Source organism: Lontra canadensis, unplaced genomic scaffold (genome assembly GCF_010015895.1).
Source record: "Lontra canadensis isolate GAN:19392208 unplaced genomic scaffold, GSC_riverotter_1.0 scaffold106, whole genome shotgun sequence".
NCBI classification, from domain to species: domain Eukaryota; kingdom Metazoa; phylum Chordata; class Mammalia; order Carnivora; family Mustelidae; genus Lontra; species Lontra canadensis.
Genome location: NW_022631100.1, coordinates 3,269,301 through 3,288,660, shown reverse-complemented (window position 1 = coordinate 3,288,660; position 19,360 = coordinate 3,269,301). Strand labels below are relative to the sequence as shown.

At 41.3% G+C, this 19,360-nt stretch overlaps 1 protein-coding gene across 5 annotated transcripts in view; it reads left to right on the top strand.

The window, feature by feature from the left end:
• The first annotated feature begins 1,886 nt into the window (after window positions 1-1,886).
• Window positions 1,887-19,360, top strand: part of RC3H1 (ring finger and CCCH-type domains 1) — a 74,538-nt gene continuing 57,064 nt past the window's right edge. For all 5 annotated transcript variants that reach the window (XM_032838816.1, XM_032838819.1, XM_032838817.1 and 2 more), the window contains exon 1: window positions 1,887-1,989. The gene's annotated coding sequence lies outside the window, so the exon portion shown is untranslated. The remainder of the gene's footprint in view (window positions 1,990-19,360) is intronic.

Below are 19,360 nucleotides of genomic sequence, written 5' to 3'. Positions count from 1 at the left end.
CTTTTTCTGCCAAATGTTTCCGTTTAATTATATTATTAAAGTGAATTCTGGGAAGCCCCTTGGCTTTAAACCTGTATTTAACTGAAATATTGATGAAATAAAAATAAATTTAACTTTAGCATCCTATTTTATAAGATAACCTTGAAAGGGATTTACCACTGAGGTACAACTATTCATAGTTTAAAGAAATCATATTATCTAGATTGCTTGTAATGGAAGTTGGGTTATTTGCTTCACCTAAACAGGGAAGTTGGCATGTTTGCCTAGCAACAGCCGCTAAAACCTTCTGTTGTGGAAGGTTCCCTAGGAGGGATAAGAAGGGAGGAGGAGGAAAAACAGGAGGAACAGATTAATGTTTTTCCTAGCGGGGGAATGAGGTCTGCTTCATTGGGGAAGAAAAGGCTATCCTAGAGATAGATATCCTTTAGATTAGCGTACACTAACCTAATCCCTCTGTTATAGCTAGAAGTTAGTTGTAGGATTGCGGTTACTACTCAGTAGGTTGAGGGGAAGGTTACAGATTCGGCCCACTTCAAAGGGAGTAACTCCAATCAACACGAGGGCACCAATAGGTCTTCTAAAAAGAAGCTGAAATCTGAGTGGCAAGAGGGTGACAGCGACGAAAAAGACCGCCGCCCAGAGTTTAGGAAGGTGTGTGATCTGTATTTTACAAATATTATAAAACACTGTTATAACGATCGAATTTATTGACTTAAAGGCAGGAGCTTCTCTACATATAGTACTGTTCTTGGTCGTGGTGATGTCTGCAGTGAAGAAAGGACAAGAAAGCGTATCTGCTCTCTTGGCCAAGACCTGAAGCAAAAAAAGGGAAGAAATGCAGGAGTACTAACTGGGTGTTTATGTGAGGACCACCTCTACTCTGGACGGTTTATCTTGAAATTAGGACTGTGTGATACGAAAGGAATTCCGTTTCTCTCCCTTCAAAGCACGGGTTCGGTGAAGCACGCTTGTCTGGAAGGGGTCTCCCGCTTCCCCAAATCAAAATGGCTTCTTTTCCATAAGGGAGAAGAAACTTTGTCACCGCAAGGTTAGCTTTGAGATCCGGGAACTCTTCCACCGGCCGAATCTTTCCGTCCCCCCGGCCCAGACAGCTCTCAGCGTCCACTTGGGCCTCAGGAGACGTTTGGGGGCAGTGAGTGTCCAGGCCCTCGGGCGGCCTCGCCGCGCGGGGAAGCTGAACTCTCTTTGGGAGTCGGTGAGAGCGGTGTCCAGGGCCAACCTGGTGGGACCCAGAACGCGGACAACACGAGATAAGAACAAATTCTCTTGGGGGAGGGGGGAATGTGAAAAGGAACCGGAGTAGAGGGACCGGAGCTGAGAAAGCCTAGGGACGAGCGAGTGCGGGGTTCGATGGAAACGTCAGAAATTTCCCAATCCTCCCTCGCCGTCTGTCTGGCCGCTCGCCGCTGGGCGCAGAGGCGCAGGTGGGGGAGGGCCGGCGGACGGCTGGACCAGTTCGGCGGCTCCGGGTGTGGGTGCGCCCCGGGGGTTGGCGGGGAGCGTCGCGGGCCTCCCTCCCGGGCGTTGGCTGCGGGTGACTCAGAGCTTTCCTCCCGCGCCCGCCCCGCCCCCCATCCCCTTCTTTCCCTCCCTCCCTCCCTCCGTCCCTCCTCTCCGCGCGCCCCGCCCCCCCGAAGGAGGGGCCTCGCCCTCGTCCCCGCCCCAGTCTCCGGGGCGGGTCGGAGCCCGAGGAAGAGGAAGGGGACGAGGACAACGAGCGACGGGGCGGAGGAGGAGGTGGAGGAAGAGGAGGCCGACCAACAAGATGGCCCCTGCTGCAGGAGCAGCCTCGGCAGCAGCAGGTGGGAGGCCGGAGGCGGCGCTGGCTGTGGCGACGGCGGCCGTGGCCCGGCGGCCTGGGACAGAGTCAGAGTCGACGGTGGCGGCGGCGGCGGCGACGGCTGCCGCGGCAGTGGCGACGGCCGCGGGGACTCGGAGCTGAGAGGAGCTGCTGCTCGGACCAGCGCGGTGAGCGAGCGGCGGGCGGCGGCGAGGGGAGCGCGGGGCAGCCGCCCGGCCTCCGTCAGGAACAATAGGCAGCCGCGGCGGGGGAGAGGCCGTCCTCGCCCGCCCTCCGCCCCTCGGCGGTAGCGGCCGCCGCCCCCCCACCCCACCCCCCGGCCTCTGCCCAGCCGGCGGCGGCGGGGCTTGTCAGCGCCCGGCGTCCTTAGGCCTCAGGCCTCCGAGCGCGGCCGCGAGGGCCTTGCGGAGTGGGTAGGCCGTGGGGAGGTGCGGACGCCGCCCCGGCCGAGGGGAGGGCGCTGGAGACTTCGGCCGGAGGGAGGGGGCCAAAAGGTCGCCCAGCTCGGCGGTTACTCCGAGGGCCTCGGCGGGCGGAGAGTTCGCGCAGGAAATGCTTTTTGGACCCCCCCGGTCTGTGGGGGTGGGGAGGTGAAGGCGTCTGTAAACTGGCACCGCCTCCGCGTCCCTGCACTCGGGGCTGCTCCCTTCCCTGACCCCTTGAGCGCTCCCCTTCCTCGACCCTGTGGGTTTCACGGTGTCTGTTTCCGCGAAGCTCCTGGAGATCGGGCCAGATGGTCTTCTTTCTTCCTGATGGCGATAGGGGAATCGTGTATGCGGGTGTCTTTTTAAAAAAATTTACGTGCAACAGCAAGAAACCTGCGAGGTAAAGCGCGATTATCGATAAGGGCTGGGGAGGGATGGAGGGCCAAGGGATGTTCTTAAAACATCTCTTGGCTTCAGTACCCTCTAAACATCAGTTATGACCACGTCCCGGGTGAGAGTGAAACAAGGGCTCTTTTGGAGCAGTAATAATATAACTCTTGACATCCCAGAATAGTCCATGAAACTGGAAACAAAGCCACTAACTGGCAACGCGAAGACAAATGGTAATGTTTGAATAGAACTTTTCTTCAAACGAACCGTTTTGAATTATTAATGTGTCGCATAAGAAGCAACAACAACATTAGCCCAGAATGGACCTAACGAAGCATTTCTTCAGGAGAGAAGTGGTTCTTCTCCAGTCTAGAACTTCTTGTCTCTCGTCTCCTGTTCTAATTTTTGCCTTTCAGTAATTTGTTCTAAGACTTAACCTTTCCTTTGAGTTTGAGATGTGGTTTCTAAAGCAGATTTTAATAAGATTTCAAGACTTTTTTTTGTAACTTTCAAAAACTAGAAACCACTGTTCTCTTTTGAGGGTTTAGGCTTTTGGAGGGCCAGCTCTTTATTGCATTTGCCCTCCGGCAGTGGTGCCTGTAACTTCAACAGTTAACTGCGACAACACCTAAATTTAATTTTTTGAGACATCTACCTTGTGCATTTCCAGGTGGGGGGGGTGCCTGGGGGGGTGATTCAAGTTATTTCTATTCCAGTTTCTACCCAGGTGTGCAGAAATTTATATTAAAATTATTTGGATGCATCCAGGAAGATTGCTTTCTACTATTAATGTTCAGTTGCGAGGTCCACCTAGTTTGCGTTCTTAAAAGGAAGATTGATCTGTGCAGAGAAGATGCCAGTTAATATCTTTTATCCATTTTTAGGGTAAATTTCTATTTAGAATTGTCTGTGTTGTAATTCAAAGCATTTTTAGGTTATGTGAAATTTAATGAGTGAAGCTAGTCCTTAATTCTTTCAGGAGAATTGACAGTAAATACATTAGCAATCAAACAAACATGGAGGTTGAAGTATCTTATTGTTGTTTAGGGTTGAAGTAAAGTAGAAAAATATAAATAACTTTCATTTTATGCCTAGCATAAATAATGTAGATGTTTTGACTTTAAAGTGATGGGGAAAGAACAACTTTGACATGGCTTCAGCAAATGTGAATTTTCAGGGAGTAATTTTCAGAAAGGACACCTTTTTTTTGAAGTGCTGAAACCCATAATTTTTTTTTTTTTTTTTTTAAAGATTTTATTTATTTATTTGACAGAGATCACAAGTAGGCAGAGAGGCAGGCAGAGAAAGAGGGGGAAGCAGGCTCCCCGCCGAGCAGAGAGCCCGATGCGGGGCTCGATCCCAGGACCCCGGGATCATGACCTGAGCCGAAGGCAGAGGCTTCAACCCACTGAGCCACCCAGGTGCCCCCCATAATTTTTTTAACGCTTAATTTTCTTGGGTCAGCACAAAGTGCACGTAGAGTCTAGCTTGTAATGATGCTTATATTTATGTGTGACCCTAAACCTATTAGAATGTACAAGTTTGAGAATCTTAAGTGGTTAGTTTGCTTTGTTATGAAAAAAAAATCTCTTCTTGTTGTGTGAAGGACTAATTTGCCTCATACTTAATAACATTTTTCTGAAAAACAAAAGATTTTTTATTTTTAAACATTTTATTTGTCAGAGAGAGAGAGAGATCGGGAGTGCACACGAGCATTGTGGGGACAGGCAGGCAGAGAGAGATGCAGACTCCTGACTGAGCAGGGAGTCTGATGTGGGGAGGTGATCTTAGGACACTGGGATTGTGATGAGCCAAAGGCAGACAGGTAGCCAACTGGGCCACCCAGGGGTCCCCAAACAAAAGATTTTTAAATGTTAAAGTTTTGTATTTGAAATTGGGTGTTAACAATTTATGGTTTGGGTCTGGGTCCCTATTTCTTTTTAATGTTGAAAAACCTTTTAGAGACTTCTGGTTTTAATAGGTGTCAAAACTCTTAAGATATCCCTGCATCGTCATATTTTATCAGTGTTTATTCTGATAATTTCAGTTTCTCAAGTAATATTTAAGAATTTCCTTGAAAGGTTTTGGAACCATAGCTTAAGAACTAGATTTGCATTTTCTTGGTAATATTAAAAGTTAATATATATGATTAATTTGAAGAATTTGAGTTTTTTCTACCTAAAAAATTAACAGTTTTTCAAAGCATCTTTGTTGAATGAGTAAAAACATTCACGTTTAATTCTCCTATTTAGGCTATAATATTGGTGGTATTGTTCTCACTTTATATATGAAGAATCTGAGGCTAGGAGAAGCTATGTCACTAGCAAAAAGGCCACATAATTAATAGGTAAAAGAGCTTACTCAAACCCAGGTCTTGTGGACAAATTAGATGCTTTACTACTGCCACCATGTGTCTCAAGGTTTAACTTTGAAGCCTTTCCTATGTTGACGGATTTCCTTGTTTTGATCAGCAGCTGTGCTTTGTAATGCCGTACTTGCCTTTAGCCCTAATATCTTTCTATTAACATTATTTATACACTGCCAAATACTCACTTCTAAGTTGTTTTTTTTTTTAAGATTTTATTTATTTATTTGACAGAGATCACAGGTAGGCAGAGAGACAGGCAGAGAGAGAAGGGGGAAGCAGGCTCCCCGCTGAGCAGAGAGCCCGATGCGGGCCTCGATCCCAGGACCCTGAGATCATGACCCAAGCCCAAGGCAGAGGCTTTAACCAACTGAGCCACCCAGGCGCCCCCTCATTTCTAAGTTTGAGAAAGTATTTATTCATGTGAATTACAAATGAAACACTTATTTTTGCTTTTAGTAAATTTAAATGCGGTTGATCTAGAAACTCATACCATTTACATAGGACAGATTTGTTGTATTACTGTAATCATTTCATGGCTTTAATTTGCTATGTAGACTGTTGCTAAATTGTGCCTGTGAAATACTTCATGGAAATTTAAAAATGCTTTAGTAACATTCAGGGATGCTCAAGTTGGGTCAGCTAACATTTGAAATTCTCCATTTATAATTTTTTAAGGCCATAAACCATTTAGAATTCTGCACCATTTTTTTGTCTCTAGATCTTGGGGTTCAAAATGGAATTCTGGGGGAGGCTAGACAATCTACCCTTGGATATATCTTGAGAGTGGTTGGCACTCGACGCAGTGAAGAATACACTGATAAATGATCCTGGTTTGTGGATACCTCGGAGCAAGATGTTCTTTGGCAGGGCGTACTGACCTGCTTTAGCTTTGGCCCTGTCAACGCTCAGGAGTCCAGATATTCTTTGAGGTTAGATTCAAATGTATTTAAATTCTCACATTGGCCTGCATCAAAACAGTCACAGTAGATTTCAAAATCAGCCTGTTTTTGTAGATGTTTTTGAAGACCTTGTTCTCTTGTTTAATCCTGGAGTCTAGGCTGGATTTGGACGAGCCATGGAGGTTGTTACGCCCTAAGAATGATTTTGTCTGGTGTAACACAAAGGAATTTTTCTTATTCCAAAGTTTCTTAGATTCTGTGTTTTGCTTTTTTTTTTTAAGATTTTATTCATTTATTTGACAGAGAGAGATTATGAGCAGGCAGAGAGGCAGGCAGAGAGAGAGGGAGAAGCAGGCTCCCTGCTGAGCAGAGAGCCCGATGCGGGGCTCGATCCCAGGACCCTGAGATCATGACCTGAGCCGAAGGCAGAGGCTTAACCCACTGAGCCACCCAGGCGCCCCGATTCTGTGTATTTTTAAGTGAGCAGTTTACTAATCCTAAATAATGTTGCCTTATATCCCCAGGACATTTAACTTTAGCATATTTATTTATAGCTGTTATTGGTCAGACTTGTGCCTGTTCACTTCTTATATAATATTCTTGTTTACCCTTTATGTAATATTAGGCACTTCTTATTAGTTCACAGTGTTTTCCTAATTGGTTGAGGTTTGAGAAAAGAATTTTTTTTTTTTTTTAAGATTTTATTTATTTGACAGACAGAGATCGCAAGTAAGCAGAGAGAGGAGGAAGCAGGTCCCTGCCGAGCAGAGAGCCCGATGCGGGGCTCCATCCCAGGACCCTGGGACCATGACCCGAGCTAAAGGCAAAGGCTTTAGCCCACTGAGCCACCCAGGAGCCCCTGGGAAAAGAGTTTTAGTATAAAATTTTAGTTGACCTTCCGTGCACAGTTGAGCTGACTGAAATTGTGACCTGCGGTAGAGGAGTGAATATTTTAAGGTTCATCTATGTTTTTCTTCGAGATTATTAACAAATATATGTCTTATGTCAGCAATATTTTGATGTTAAGCATTTTAGCACTGACGTTAGTACTCATCACACTGATTATTACTGTGAGTATATGGTAATAATTTAACTTCTAATGCATCAAAAAATCTCCAAGATCTAAATAGGATTTGAACATGGTGGCAATGTTTTTGAAGAAGAACTCTAAAGAGGCCATTATATATATATATGTATTATATGTATATTATATATACATTATATATATATATATATCGACATAAACAACTTTTTTTTTTTAAAGATTTTTTATTTATTTATTTGTCAGAGAGAGAGAGAGGGAGAGAAAGCGAGCACAGGCAGACAGAATGGCAGGCAGAGGCAGAGGGAGAAGCAGGCTCCCTGACAAGCAAGGAGCCCGATGTGGGACTCGATCCCAGGACGCTGGAATCATGACCTGAGCCGAAGGCAGCTGCCTAACCAACTGAGCCACCCAGGCGTCCCGACATAAACAACTTTTTAATTAAGTTTCAGTTCATTTAACATAAAACTAGTAATTTTTTTTTAAAGATTTTACTTATTTATTTGACAGAGAGAGATCACAGGTAGACAGAGAGGCAGGCAGAGAGAGGGAGGGAAGCAGGCTCCCCGCTGAGCAGAGAGCTCTATGCGGGGCTCCATCCCAGGACTCTGAGATCATGACCTGAGCCGAAGGCAGAGGCTTTAACCCATTGAGCCACCCAGGCGCCCAGTAATTTTAAAGTAAGCAGTTCAGTAGCAATATGATCACAATGTTGTGCAGCCACCACTGTCTTAATTCCAAAACCCTTTGATCACACACAAAGGAAACTGTACCCATTAGGCAGTTATGCCCCCTTTCCCCCTCCCCCTGGTCCCTAGCAAGCACCATTCTACTTTCTGTCTCTGTGGAATTAACATAAATTTATATTGAGTCAAGATTAAGAAGCAGTATTATGTATAATTGAAATTGTAGGAAAAAAACTTCAGGATATGATTGTTAGGAATCAAAACCCACCTTATTCTTTGCATGCTTTTCTTGAATACAGTAGGCAGACTGCCAGAGACTCTTTATGGAAGAAAAGTTGAAAGTCACAGCAATTTGCAGTTTTAATTTTGATGATTCCAAAGGAGTTCTACTCAAATTCTCAGACTCATTTGTATTTCCTTATTGGGTTATGAGAATTAACTAAATTATGATGTTCTATACAGATAGGAGCAGATAAGACTGAGTTTGCTGTCTACAACTTGTTTGCCTTTTGGTTTCTCTCTCTCTTGTTTTTTCCTCCCCCCTCCCTTTTTTTTTTCTTTAATGTATAGAAAAAATTTGGAATGTTAAGAGACAAGGGCTTATTTGAGATTATATTGGAAAATGATTGTTAGATTGAAATTCCTTGATCTTTATGAATTATTTTACTCAGCTAATCTTTGAGAGTATTTGGAGCTGTAATTTACCTGACACTCTGCTTTTAATCACATGTTGAATAAGTATTAAAAACCTAGGTTTGGGCTCTACCTGACTCCCTCCAAAAACATGACACTGTTACAGAACCAATTGATCTGTAGCTTTTTTTGCTTGGTTTAGTTTATGATTTGAGGGAGAAAATTATTAAGCTTTCTTTTCTGGAATAATGTGTAATGCACTTGGACCTCTGAAATTTTATTTATTTTTAAAGTAATCTCTACACCCAACATGGGGCTCAAACTCAACAATCCCAGGATCAAGAGTCACACACTACCCACCAAGTGAGCCAGACAACCCTTCTTTAAAAAAATTTTTTTTCAGGTCACCTGGGTGGCTCAGTGGATTAGGTATCTGCTTTCAGTTCAGGTCATCATCCGGGGTTCTGGGATTGAGTCCCACATCCAGGTCCTTGCTCATCGGGGAGCCGCCTTCTCCCTCTGCCTGCCTCTCCTCTTGCTTGTTCTCTTTTTCTCTCTCTCTCTGTCAAATAAATAAAATCTTTTTTTAAAAAAAACTTTGTTATTTTTTTTCTTTTTAGTAATCTTTACACCCAAGATCAAGAGTTGCCTGTTCTTCCTGACTGACCCAGCCCAGTGCCCCAGACTTCTGTAAATTTAGAATTGCTTAATTTGAAGTTTCAGTTTCAGGCTTTGGAAATACTCTTATCCTTTTCTTAAATTCAGAATGGTACTCCCTCCCCGCCCCAATTAAATTGAAATCTTTAAGTTTATGGTGATAGGTGCAAAACAGGTTTCATGTTATTAGTAAACATTTGTAATGAATTACAGGAGATCTAAGTGAGGCAGAAAGTTTTGAATTTTGATATTAATCTCCCTCTCCCCCCCCCCCCCTTTTTTTTTTTTTATCTTAATTAAATTTACGATTTTATTTATTTGAGAGAGCGCGTGCACAAGAAGGGGAGGGTCAGAGGGAGAAGCAGACCCCCACCGAGTGGGACTTGATCCCAGGACTCCAGGATCGTGTGTGACCCGAGGCAAAGGCAGTCGCCCGACCAACTGAGCCAGCCAGGCAGCCCTCCCTCTCCCCCTTTTTAAAATGTGGTTTTAAATATTCATATTTTCTTAGTTGTTTCCAAATGTCAAGAGTTCTCCATCAGACTTGAAAACACTCTAAAACAAGCCCTCAGCAACCTCCAGATTACTCTTGGTATCCTCTGGCCATAATCTTGGGACAAGAAGGGCATATAAAAAGTCACTTCAGTAATAGCCCTTTTTCAAGGGAAAACTTCATTATAAGGGCAACTTAAAAAGTGATGAGGAAGAATTACTTACAAATACTTAGACAATTAAGTACTTTTCTTTAATAGGGGGACTTTTTTCAGAAAAGTATTAACTCTTTATAAATATTTCTATATTTTTATATATACCTCATTTATTTTTTATAGTAACATAGGAAAGCTAGTATACTAAAGTAATACATTTAATCGTTGGGGTGCCTGGGTGACTCAGTCAGTTAAGCGTCAGACTCCTGGTTTCGGCTCAGATCACGGCTCAGGTAATGATCTCCCAGTCCTGGGATTGAGCCCTAGTGTGGTTCCATACTCCATCTGGGTTTGCTTCACATTCTTTCTCCCTCTCCCTCCCACTTCCTCCCTCCCCACCTATATTCGTCCTGTGTGTGCCTGCTGTCTCTCTCTTTCAAATAAATAAATTCTTTAAAAAAAGAACAAAACAGTACATTTATCGTTAACATCTTTAAGTGAAGTGATGTTTAGAAATCTATACTTAAAAATATGGCTTAGTGGAAGATTTGTGAGTGAAGTAGGATTATTGGATTCTTAGCTTTATTACAGAGCAGTAGTTCATCTCTCCAGGTCCCAGTTTAGAATAAGAAGTATACAAAAAGACTTTTAATTGTTAGAAGATTAATGAACCAGACCATCTGCACTAAGGCACTGATTTAGGAGCTCTCTTGGTTTGTACATAATTCTAATAAATTTGATTATCTGTTCTCTAATTCCATAGCAGATTAAAAGGTGCAAATTAGCTGTGGGGGTAGAGGCACTATAGGTAAAAGGGACAGCAAGTGGAGGGGTTTACAGAAAAAAACCATGTTAGCTTGGTGCCATTTAATATAGGGACAACACCTCAGTAGACTGAGTGTGTCATTTATTATGCTATATAACTTATTCCTTTTTTTTAACCTATTCCTGATGATAAATTCATTGTAGGAAAATTCAGTTATGTTCATAATTTTGGGAGTCATAAAAATATGTACAGAATATATTAGAACACAGGCTTTGGAGTCAGATATCTATGTTCCCATCTTTTATCACTTAAGCTTTATGATTCTTCATCTCTAAAAACAAATGATAATACCTTCCTTTATTTTTTTTAAAGATTTTATTTATTTATTTGACAGAGAGAGAGATCACAAGTAGGCAGAGAGGCAGGCAGAGAGAGAGAGAGGGGGAAGCAGGCTCCCTGCTGAGCAGAGAGCCTGATATGGGGCTTGATCCCAGGACCATGAGACCATGACCTGAGCTGAAGGCAGAGGCTTAACCCACTGAGCCACCCAGGCGCTCTAGATAATACCTTCCTTTTAAAGATTTGTTTTGGGGGTGCCTGGGTGGCCAGTTAGTTAAGCAACTCAGTCTTGATTTTAGCTCAGGTCATGAGACCTGAGTCCTCCCCCCAGGCTCCTCCCTCTGCTCCTTCCTGCTGCTAGCACACCCATCTGAGTGGACATGTGCATGCATGCTCTCTCTCTCTCTCTCTCAAATAAATGAATGAATGAATAAATGAAATCTTAAAGATTTATTTTGAAGTTTAAAATGAGATAACTTACATCTTCAGTATAGTACCTGATACATAGTACTCATTCAATAAATAATTTTCCTCCGTAAATTCTGTTTAACAAAAATCATTTTAGAAAGATATTCATCTAGACTATTTGAAATCGTTTTGCTACTGAAGCTGCATATAAACTTTGTGTAGTTTAGGATTAAATGTATGTGTATTTTTTTTTCCTAAGGTTTTATTTTTAAGTAAACTCTACACCCAGTGTGGGGCTTGAGTTTACAACTCCGAGATTAAGAGTCATATGCTATACAGTGAGCTAGCTAAATGTCCCTCTACGTATACTTTTGAAAGTAGTGGTCAGAAATGAGATACCAGGGTCTCCTGGATGGCTCAGTGAGTTAAAGCCTCTGCCTTCGGCTCAGGTCATGATCCCAGGGTCCTGGGATCGAGCCCCGCATCGGGCTCTCTGCTCCCCTGCTCCCCCCGCCCACCACCTGCCTCTCTGCCTACTTGTGATCTCTGTCAAATAAATAATAAAATCTTAAAAAAAAAAAAAAAAAGAAATGAGATACCATTCTCATTTTCTTCCCATGTCAGTCTTTCATTGATAAGGATCTGTGCTATTCCTTACCAGCCATTAGCTACAAATGGCTACTTAAATATAAAATTGGTAATAGACTTAATTTTTTTAGAACAGTTTTAGGTTTATAGAAAAATGTCCTGAAGGTACAGATTTTCCGTATACACCTTCCCCTTACGGTTACTTCTGTTAACATCTTGTATTAGTGTGCATTTGTTATAATTGATGACCCAGTGGTGATAAATTGTTATTAACTAAGTTCCATAGTTTATATGAGGATTCACATTTTGTGCTGTGTAGTTTCCTGAGTGAGATTGTCTTCTTTCACTTAGCAATGTAACATTTAAGGTTCTTCTGTGTCTTTTTGTGGGGCTTGATAGCTCTTTTTTTTTTTTTTTAAGATTTTATTTATTTATTTGTCTGAGAGAAAGAGCTTACACAAGCAGGGGGAGCAGCAGGCAGAGGGAGAAGCAGGCTCCCTGTGAGCAAGGAGCCTGATGCAGGACTTATGATCCCAGGACCTGACCTGAGTGGAAGACAGATGCTTAACTGACTGAGCCACCCAGGTGTCCCTAGCTCATTTCTTTTTACTACTAAGTAGTATTTCATTTTGTGCATAAACTTAAGTTTTAATTAATTAAAATAAAATAAAATTTAAAATTTAGTTCCTCAGTTGCACCAGGCCACATTTCAGTGGTTCAGTAATCACATGTGGCTGGTGGCTACCATACTGGAAACTGAAGACAAAGAACATCTCAGGAAGTTTTATTGAAGAGTGCTGATGTAAACTATCCTCTGACGGTCCAGTTTTCTGTTTATGTTCACTCTCAGAGAAAACTTACTTCTTTACATGATCTCAGTTTGTCCTCAGGCCTACATTTTCTGTGATTTGTTGCTTGTGTCACCGGCAGCCCTGAACTTTACATAATAAACTTTACCCCCTGAATGAAACAGTCTTACCAAATAAATATTGTCCATTAATGGTTTCCATGATTTCTTTTTAGAGTGTCATCTTTTATTCCATTTTTTGGTGTTCCTAAAATCTAGAGTCACCTTTTCTTGTTTTTCTCTAAACCTTTCAAATTTATTTATCACGGATATACAGGTCTCAGAGCTAATAAATGGCAGTATTGAGATTAGAATTTAGATCTCCTTAACCTAGTTCTCTCTTGGGCTCCGCACTAATTGGGGTTGCCTTTACAGTTGTGTTTGAAGTTACAATCACTTTTGAAAGAGGTCATTGGGAACCATTTAATTATATACTATCTAATTTTAAATAGTATATTTATAGATCAAAACTATAGATTTAATAGTTATATTATTCTTATTCTTTAAAGAATTAGAATCTTAAAGAAGAAAATTACCCCATTTAGCTGATTTCTTCTTATAATTCAGTTATGATGGGAAAATATTTTTGAGTATGAGTCATTTTCAATAATGAAAATTAATTTCCACAACTAATTATGAATTGGCTAGTAAGGGTGAATAGAATTTAACTGAACATTATTGGCATCCAGAATACCGTGTTGGCACTTGGCTTTACACTTGGGTTCTATTCATACTACATTTTAATCTGTAAAATCCAAATTGGTTACCACATGAACTTGTATCTTCCTTAACTCACCTTGGTGAAATTTCCAGAGCTTGAGAAGTGGAGAACCTTATGTCATTCTCTTTTGCCTTTTTTTTTTTTTTTTAAGTTTTTTTTTTTTTAAAAAAAAGAGATCAGGGGGGGCAGAGGGGGGGGGGGGGGGGGGGGGGGGGGGGGGTGGGAAGCAGACTCCATCCCAGGACCCTGAGATCATGACCTGAGCCAAAGACAGAGGCTTTAACCCACTGAGCCACCCAGGCACTCCCCCCCCCCTTTTTTTTTTTTTAAATAAATAAGCTATAGCTCTACTTTTGCTGAAAGTAGCTATATTGTGTTTGGTCTTGATTTGACCTTCCCTGTATCAGTATACAGTCATGCTTGCTCAAAAGTCCATTTTTGTGGAGATATTCTGTTAAAGAGTCTTCCATATTTAAGTGCTGTACTTTAAAAAAAAAAAACCTTGGGTTTTAGCCTTCCTTTTGAAATGCATTCCCTATAATTACTCTTTTATTTTTTATTTTTTTTTTAAGATTTTATTTATTTATTTGATAGAGATCACAGGTAGGCAGAGAGGCAGGCAGAGAGAGAGGAGGAAGCAGGCTCCCCACCGAGCAGAGAGCCCGACGCGGGGCTCGATCCCAGGACCCTGGGATCATGACCTGAGCCGAAGGCAGAGGCTTTAAGCCACTGAGCCACCCAGGCACCCCCCTATAATTACTCTTTTAAAAAGCCATGTTTTATGTGTCAAATTTTACATTAATTACCCCATTGAAAGAAGTTTTTGAACTGTTTTGATTAAACAGTCTTTGCTTGAATTTAGCTTTTCTTTAACTTTATCAGAGGCTTAAAAAATAAATGTAAGGTTCTCTATATATTTAGAAAATTTGAGTTATAGATTCTGTGGATTTACTCATTATCTGAGTCAATTTTTTCAGAAATGTGATTTTACAGTCACTTTTTTTTTTTTTTTTTAAAGATTTTATTTATTTATTTGATAGACAGAGATCAGAAGTAGGCAGAGAGGCAGGCAGAGAGAGAGAGAGGAAGGGAAGCAGGCTCGCTGCTGAGCAGAGAGCCCGATGCGGGGCTCGATCCCAGGACCCTGGGATCATGACCTGAGCCGAAGGCAGAGGCTTAACCCACTGAGCCACCCAGGCGCCCCTTTACAGTCACTTTTGAAAGAGGTCATTGGGAACCATTTAATTATATACTATCTAATTTTAAATAGTATATTTATAGATCAAAACTATAGATTTTGAGGGGCACCTGGGTGGCTCAGTGGGTTAAGCCGCTGCCTTCGGCTCAGGTCATGATCTCAGGGTCCTGGGATCGAGTCCCGCATCGGGCTCTCTGCTCAGCGGGGAGCCTGCTTCCCTCTCTCTCTCTCTGCCTGCCTCTCTACTTGTGATCTCTCTCTGTCAAATCAATAAATAAAATATTAAAAAAAAAAAAAAAAACTATAGATTTTGAGTCAATTTTTTCAGAAATGTGATTTTATTATGATAAGTCTGTAGGTATGCAGTTGATGAAAACCTGTTCATAAGAGCCCAGAAGGCCGATTTATTTTCTTTCTACTGCTATAAAAAAAAAAAAATGGTTTTGTGAAATTAAAAAAAAAAAATCCTTAGGATAGATAGATCTCTAAATGCACTTAAGAGTAACTTAGAATATCACAAAGGCCAGAATAGATAATACTCTTATGAAAGCATCATTGAATATTGAAGTAGTAGCACCTAGTTTCCTAATGATTGACATGCATTGTTAATTCATTGTACTCTGTCAAGATAAAACTCAACTGCTTCTTAGGTGCGCAATGGCAAAATGGTTGGCAGGGGGAGGGTGGAGGGAAAGGAAGTAGGGAGTAAAACCTGTCAATAGGTTCTCCATATTTGGGAAAGATTTCTGGTTCAGTTGTTGATTTTTTTAAATTCTTTTTTCTTTTTAAAAGACTTTTTTTTTTTTTTAAAGATTTTATTTATTTATTTGACAGAGAGAGATCGCAAGTAGGCAGAGAGGCAGGCAGAGAGAGAGGAAGAAGCAGGCTTCCTGCTGAGCAGAGAGCATGATGTGGGGCTCGATCCCAGGACCCTGGGATCATGACCTGAGCTAAAGGCAGAGGCTTAACCCACTGAGCCACCCAGGTGCCCCTTTTTGAAAGACTTTTTAGAGCAATTTTAGATTCACAGCAAAATTGAGAAGGTACTGCGATTTCTCATATACTCTCTGCTCCCACACATGCACAGTCTCCTCCAAAAAAAAAAAAAAAAGATTGATGAATCTACATTGACATTTAAAGTCCATAGTTTACATAGGGTTCATTCTTGGTGTGGTATATTTAATGGGTTTGGACAAATGTATAATGACAAGTATTCACAGTTACAATATCATATAGAGTATTTACATTACCCAGAAAATCCTCTGTGTTCTGCCTCTTCATCTCCTCATTCCAACTCCTAGCAGCAGCTTATCTTTTTATTGTTTCCCTAGTTTTGCCTTTTCCATAGTGTCCTGTAGTTGGAATCCTGCAGTTAGTAGCCTTTTCAGGTGGCTTCTTTCTTTTAGCAATGCATTTAAGTTTTGTCCATGTTTTTTCATAGCTTAATGCTGAATAATATTCCACTGTCTGGATATACCACAGTTTATCTATACTGAAGGACGTCTTGGTTTCTTGCTTCCAGGTTTTGGAGGTTATGAATAAAGCTGCTCTAAACATCAGTTTACAGGTTTTTGTATAGTCATAAGTGTTAGCTCCTCTGGGTAAATAGCAAGGAAAGTGACTGCTTGATTGTATTGTGAGAGTATGTGTAGTTCTAAGAAACCATCAGACTGTTTTCAAAAGTAGATGTCCCATTTTGTATTCCTACCAACAGTGAAAGAGAGGTCCTGTTGTTCCACATCTTTGCCACCATTGGGTGTTGTATATGTTCTGGATTTTGGCCATTCTGATGACTGTATAGTAGTATCATGGTGTTTTAATTACATTTTCCTGATGATTTATGATGTGGAGTATCTTTTTATGTGTTTATTTGGAATATAATTTTAAAAAATTTTAAGTAGCTCCCTGCCCAGCGTGGAGCCTAATGTAGGGCTTGAATTCACAACCCCAAGATCAAGACCTGACCTGAGATCAAGAATCAGACACTTAACCAACTCAGCCCCCAGGTGCTCTGGAATAAGGTATTGTATAATTGGAACTATACAATATGTAGTCTTTTCAGATTAGCTTTTTTTTTTTTCCTTTTGAACATTTTATTTGTCAGAGAGAGAGAGTGCATGTACACAAGCAGAGGGAGAAGCAGGTTCCCCTGTGAGCAAGGAGCCCGATGGCAGGCTCAATCCCAGAACCCTGGGGTCATGACCTGAGCTGAAAGTAGAGGCTCAACCGACTGAGCCACCCAGGCACCCCTCACATTAGCCTCTTTATTCTTACATTTTTAATCTGCCACTTCACTTTTAGTTTTCCTGGGTTATAGATATTTTTAAGGATGTGCTTAATTTTGGAAGCATACTTTCTTCTAAATATTAAGTACCAGTATTAAAAAGTTTGACTCTTTGTGTCGTGATACATCCTGCTGTCCTAAGTCCCATTACCATTTGGCTTTATCTTTTATGTGAATTGTCCCAACACTATCTTTAGGAATATGAAACTTGTTACAGTCAGGCACAGTAGTGATTTTTTTCAGTCCTTTAACAATTACTGAGCAAATATTACACGCCATGCAGCATACAACAATATGGACTTTTTCATATAGAAAGAACATAGAATATATTGGAAACCCAAGAGGAGTACCTAATAGAGGCTGGGCTAAAAAAGGCTTCTTGAAAGAGCTTCCTGACCTAAGTGGGCCTTAAAGGATGATTAGAGGTTTAATATTCTAGATTTAGGGGAATACTTGAACCAAACAAAACCTAGAGTGGAAAAGAATATATTGTGTGCAAGGAAACCTTAATACTTCTGTTGGTAGAGAATAAAATATGAGGCAGATGGTGATGAAAAGTAAGATTGGAGAGGTAAGTGGGGGCCACATCCTAAAGATCTTTATGGCATGTTCAGGTACTTAGGATTGATCCTCTTCAGGCATCATTGAAGAAATTGTTGATGTTTTTTAAATTGAGGTATAATATGTATGCAGTAAAGAGTAATAAAATCTTGGGGTGCCTGTATGGTTCAGTCTGTTAAGTGTCTTCCTTCAGCTCAGGTCATGATCTCAGGGTCCTCGGATCCAGCCTGGGTTTGGGCAGGGAGTCGGCTTCTCCCTCTCACTATCTCTCTGTGAGCTCTTGCTCTCACATGCGCTTTCTCTCTCTCTCTCTCAGGTAAATAAATAAAATCTTTTTTAAAAAAATAGTAAAAACGTCTTAGGGGCCCATCTTGATGACTTTTTACATACATACACTTGCGATATACCAGAACACTACCTAGATTAAGATACCTACCATTTCTAGCACCTAAGAATTCTTTCTTCAGTTTCCCAGGCAGTACCCTCCCCACTGCCTCCCACCTTTACCAACAGGTATTCTAACTTCTAGCACCGTAGATACTTTGTTTCTTTTTAAATGAAGTCGTAGAAAGTATTCTTTTTCCTCTATAAACTAAATCCTTCAGTAGGTGCTATTTTTTATCTGGCTTTGTTCATTATGGTATCTGTGAAATTCAGCCATATTATATGTAACAGATCAATATTTCTTTTATTATTGCTATATTGTATTCCATTGTGTGAATTTATCACAGTTTATCCATTCTACTGTAGCTGGATATTTGGGTTGTTTCTAGTTTGTTTCGAGTTTTTTATGAATAAAGCCATTATGAACTTTCTTGTATATATCTTTTGATGGACATAATTAGTCATCTCTCTCGTATAAATACCCAGGAGTAGAATTTTTGGGGTCATTTGTAGACATTTGTTTGGCCTAAGTAGATACTGCCAGTTTTCCAAAGTGAAATGTGCCAACTTACACTCCCATCAGCATTGTATGAGAATTTCACAGCTCATATCCTCTTTGGTATTGTTGTTTTAAAATTTTTAGCCTGGGGCACCTCGGTGCCACAGCCGTGGGGGTCTAACTCATGGTTTCAGCTCAGGTTGTGATCTCAGGATCATGAGATCAAGTCCCACTGCAGCTTGGTGCTCAGCATAGAGATGGTTTGAGATGCACCTTCCATTCATGCTCACTCTCTCTAAAAAAGAAATCTTAAAAAAAAATTTAAGATATAATATGGAGTTGTAGCTCATTGTCATTTTAATTTAAATTCCCCACATGTCTAATGCTATTCCTTTTTTTTTCTTAAGTTTTTTTTTTTTTTGAGAGAGATCACGTGAGCACCCACAAGCATGGGGAGGGGCAGGGGGAGAGGTAGAAGGGGGCTCCCCACTAAGCAGAGAGCCTAATAGGGGGCTCCTTCCCAGGATCCCAGGATCATGACATGAGCCAAATGCAGACACTTAACTGACTGAGCCACCCAGGTGCCGTTGTGTCATGTTATTCTATATCTTCAGCTGGCATATGGTATGCCTATTGGCCATTTGGATATCCTCTTTGTGAAATGTTTGTTGAAGTCTGTTGTCTATTTTTTTTTATTGAGTTGTCATGGAAGAAGAACATAGGTGAATGACCAGCAGCTCTGAGGAGAATAGAGGCAAGAGCAAAGCTGGAAGCAGAGATCAGTTAAAAGGTTACTGTGTCATCCGGGTGAGAAGACTATATATGCTCTGTGAGAGCAGGGTTCTTTCTTTCAGGGCTGTAACTTCGGATCCTAGGACACTGGCACGTAGTAGGATTTCAGTGTTTTTTAAGTGAATGAATATGGGTCCTCAGGAAAGTAGAGAAGGAGGAATATATAGATGCAATAGATAAAAATTTTTTAATAAGAGTATAAAACGATGGAATCTGGGATGATTATCAGATCGCCAGATTTGTACATAGAGTGTCAAATTGGATAGTAGTGTCACCAAAGCAGCAAAGACTACAGAATTGCCATTTTAAAAAATCAGAATACAGGGGCGCCTGGGTGGCTCAGGGGGTTAAAACCTCTACTTTCGGCTCAGTTCATGATTCCGGGGTCCTGGGATCGAGCCCCG